Raw genomic sequence first — 3940 nt, 5'->3', positions numbered from 1 at the left:
GTTCCACTATTGAGAAAATTGCAGACATCTTCACCAAAGCGCTTGGAAGAGAAAAGCTTGAACAATTCAAAATGATGCTTGGACTCACCAACATCCCTTCAGATTGAGGGGGGGGAATGTTGACACCTAATCAGCAGGACTGGGTGAATAAATATAATTGATGTAAATAAATAATAAGAAATATGAACAGTCATCGGGAGATGAAGTGAACGGTCTCCCTCATGTATATAATAAAGACCAACTTGAAGGAATAATATGAATTGAATTTTGTGGAGTTACTACCTGGCCTGACATTCTTTAATATGATCTCCTCCTTTACCCCTGAGTGGTCCAGCCAAGCTTGGGCATCCTTATACCAACCTCGCTTGAGTCAGAGGTGGGGGTTTCACAAGAATTAGAAGCAATTTTGTGGAACCTCTTGGCTTCCATGTTGTATAACTTCTTCTTATACAGAAGATACCTGGGGAGAGGCTAGCTTCAATCAAGAGGACGTGGTAGGGAGTATTATTTCCTTTTATCTTGAGGTTGTAGGTTATAAATTGCTTTTGGATCAATTCAATATTCCTCCACGATTCTCTAGATATACTACAACCCTAAATCTCACATCCATATAAAATAACAAGGGTGATGAGAGTCTCAAAGGGGATTTTTTACTCCAAACCCAAAGATATGTAGACTTACAATTGTTTTCAAGCCCATAATAAACTTTCCAACCACCAATTATCCTTTTCTCAATGCTATAATAATGTTATAATTCCAATTGAGCTCATGGTGAATGTTAGTACCATATTTATATGAAAAAGTTTTCTCAAATAATAATTATTATAGATGAAATAATAAGTAACATTGTGATAGTTAAATACTTATAATTTTAAATTGTTATTAACATTATAATATCATTACAAATTTTATTAATAAAAATTTATTTAATTTTTATAAAAAATATATATTTTAATAAAGGATTATTTAAATTTTATAAAAAAAAATTAAATATTAAAATATGAATGAAATATATTATAAAAATTATAACAAATGAAATTAAAAGGAATAAATTTTATAAAAATAACAAATATTATAATAATATTTAATATATTTTTCTCCAACCAAATAAAATTCACCGAATTTCACACATTCACATGTGTAGGTGGGATTGGAGATGTAGAATTGAAAAAAATTTATGTTTTTGAGGATGGAAATGGATTCAACATCATCAAAAATTTGAGGTACCCAAAATCTTGAAGTTTGACATAGGTAATCTAGATTTACAAAAATCCCTGCCAGATCTTATCAAAATCTTACTAAAATTTCCATGATTTTCAAAGCAAATTTGCAAACTAATTAAATTACCGATATAATTAGTGATGAAAAAGAAAAAAAAGATGTAATTAGTCATGAAAAAAATTAAAAGAACCAATTATTACACATTGTAAAAGACAAAAAACATACTTGCTTTTAATTATGCACCATTGAACCCTAACTCTTTGTCAACCTTTATATGTCCTCTTTTCTGTGAATAAGTTTTAATTCATAATTATTATCTTCTATATTTTAATAACATTTAAAAAAAATTAAATTAAATATACTTAATTTTATCTAAACAAAATCCTCCCAGTGAGACAAGGTCCAACAATTTCAGTGGGGTGAATTTTTCATCTAAATTGAATAACTTTTTCAATTATCTTTTTTAGAAATTGGATTGTGAAAGTGGTTTTTTTGGAAAGATTGTGTGAGTGTTTTTTTGTTTTTTATGGTGGAAAATGGAGTAACAATGAAGAACTTTTAGGTACTTAATCATAAATTTCTAAGCACCTAATTATGAAGTTTGACAATTATTCCTAGCCACCTAATTATGAAGTTTAACAATTATTGCTAAATTTTCAAAAATTTCCACCAAATTTTATCGAAATTATGACACATCTCTTTCCCAGAATGGTAAACTGCACGGCCCATTCCTAAAAGCAAGATTCCGATCCATTCAACAATATCCATCGACTTACCTTATCCCGCTGCATCGAAATTCCATATACAACAATGCCTTCCGTTGATTTCAGTTACGACAATCCTTGCCGTCCATTTGTTATTGTGGGAATTACCATGAATGTGCGCCTAGGGTTTCGAGGGACTTTTATATATTCAGAAACCCTAGACCTTGGGTACAACAGGGTCACCTTTGTAATTATACTGGAGGACCGCAGTTGAGATCTCATAGGTGCAGAAATGGAAGGGCTGCAGGGCGGTGGGTGTGAGAAATGACATGGCAGTCGGGCCATGGCCGCCTCTGCTTATGGGCTTGGTAGGAACAGGCGGACTGGCATAACTCCGCCCATATTTTACTGTCAGAGATGGTCAGAGTTTTGCCAGTTCCGCCCATTCCTACTGTGCCTTTTAAGTAATTTTAGAAATGGAGCAATTCGATATGCTCGGTGCCTTTAAGTAATTTCAAAAATGGACAAATAGGATGTGCTCTGTAGGAGCATACATCGATGCTTGGTAACCGCTCTGCTATTTTTATGTACTGAATTTTTCTTCTCTATTTTATACATTTTGGAGGAGGGGAAAATTTTGCAGGCAATAATTGTAGAGTAAGTGCTAATTTGCAGATATTGGTTTTTTCTTAATCCTTCTGCTTTGGAAAGATGATTTTTCTTTGGAATTATTTTAATGTTTAGTTACTTTCTTTACCGATTTCAACAGTATCCGAGCTTAGATCGGTAGATTTAATTTGTTTTGTAGATGCCTTGCTTTATACATCTTCATCCCTTTAATTTGTTTGGCTGATTTGGGTTTTTCTGCAGTTAACTCCTGCCTTCAGAACCAAAAATGTTCACTGGATGTAGTTTACTTAAACGTTGAAGAGAAGTTACCCTTATAAAATCAGAAGCTTAATTTTTGGGTCAGCAGTTGTCTAGGTATTTGGTGTTAGGTGTTTTGAACTAGCGGCTGATGTTTACAATGATGATGTTAAAGATAAGTCTGGTGTGGCCTTGAGTAAATAAGTTTGCCTCCTGGAAATGTTACATGTGTATGGGTAGATATTTGGCCTGATTGGATTGTCTCTTACTCCGTCAATACATCCTTCATAATTCCTGATTGCATTTATCAATGCCTTTTATTGTATCTTAATCCCTGATGATGTTCATCCCAGATCTGATTTTTCAGTAAAATCCATGTAACCTTGGACTGTCATTAATTTAATTTAATGTCAAATCAATTCAGGATAATACATTTTATCAATAAATTTATTGTAATGGCTAACAATTTATTGTAACTTTAGATCAGCTTTAGTAATAAATTCATCTCAATTCTAAATTGGAAATATTCATAGATAATCTTAACCTTGGATTGAATAGTTAATAAATAATGACTTGCTAATAAAAGCTGAAAATTTCTCCTCTATTTTTCTAGATCTACACAAACAGACATAGATACAGATGAAATTGTTAAAGAACCTATGTTTTTCTGTTGTGCTTCGTGCAGTCATACTTCTATTTTTTTTTTGTTTTTTCAAAAGAGATCCAAAGCTACGTGTGATTCAAAGTTTAATGGATTAATTTTAGTTTCCTTGCAGTAGTTTTAAGAAATTTCTTAGATAAAATATTTTGTTCACATTGTAATTTTTTGGTTTGAATTGCAATTAAAAAAAGTGCAGATAAAAAACACCTGAAAAGTGGAAAAAACCACTTATCTTCCCCACGATGGATCTTGGCTCTACCTTGCTGTTATACCGTAATGTTCTATGGTAGTATATTGAGAAATGGCGCAATGTTATCCGACGGTGTTATGAACGTAATGGTATATGACAGTATATCCAAAATGGCGACGTTTAATGCAATTATTTGGCATCTTATTGAGCCCTTACTGAGCTTTTAGGGTTATCGAATAATGCTGACAACATGCAACCTAAAACTTAGAATCAAGTATAGTTGTGTTTTTTTTGGAT

At 32.2% G+C, this 3940-nt stretch overlaps 1 long non-coding RNA gene across 1 annotated transcript; it reads left to right on the top strand.

Moving 5' to 3' along the window:
- The first annotated feature begins 1950 nt into the window (after positions 1 to 1950).
- On the top strand, positions 1951 to 3095 carry LOC149207952 (uncharacterized). Its single transcript, XR_016252054.1, has 2 exons — positions 1951 to 2582; positions 2796 to 3095. It is a non-coding gene; the product is annotated as an uncharacterized LOC149207952 (long non-coding RNA).
- The last annotated feature ends 845 nt before the right edge of the window (positions 3096 to 3940 follow it).

This window comes from Pinus tabuliformis, chromosome 1_2 (genome assembly GCF_031772625.1).
Source record: "Pinus tabuliformis cultivar Carrire ecotype Pingquan chromosome 1_2, CPIR1, whole genome shotgun sequence".
NCBI lineage: Eukaryota > Viridiplantae > Streptophyta > Pinopsida > Pinales > Pinaceae > Pinus > Pinus tabuliformis.
Note: the sequence above shows the minus strand (reverse complement) of the source record. Positions and strands in the feature narration are given on the sequence as shown.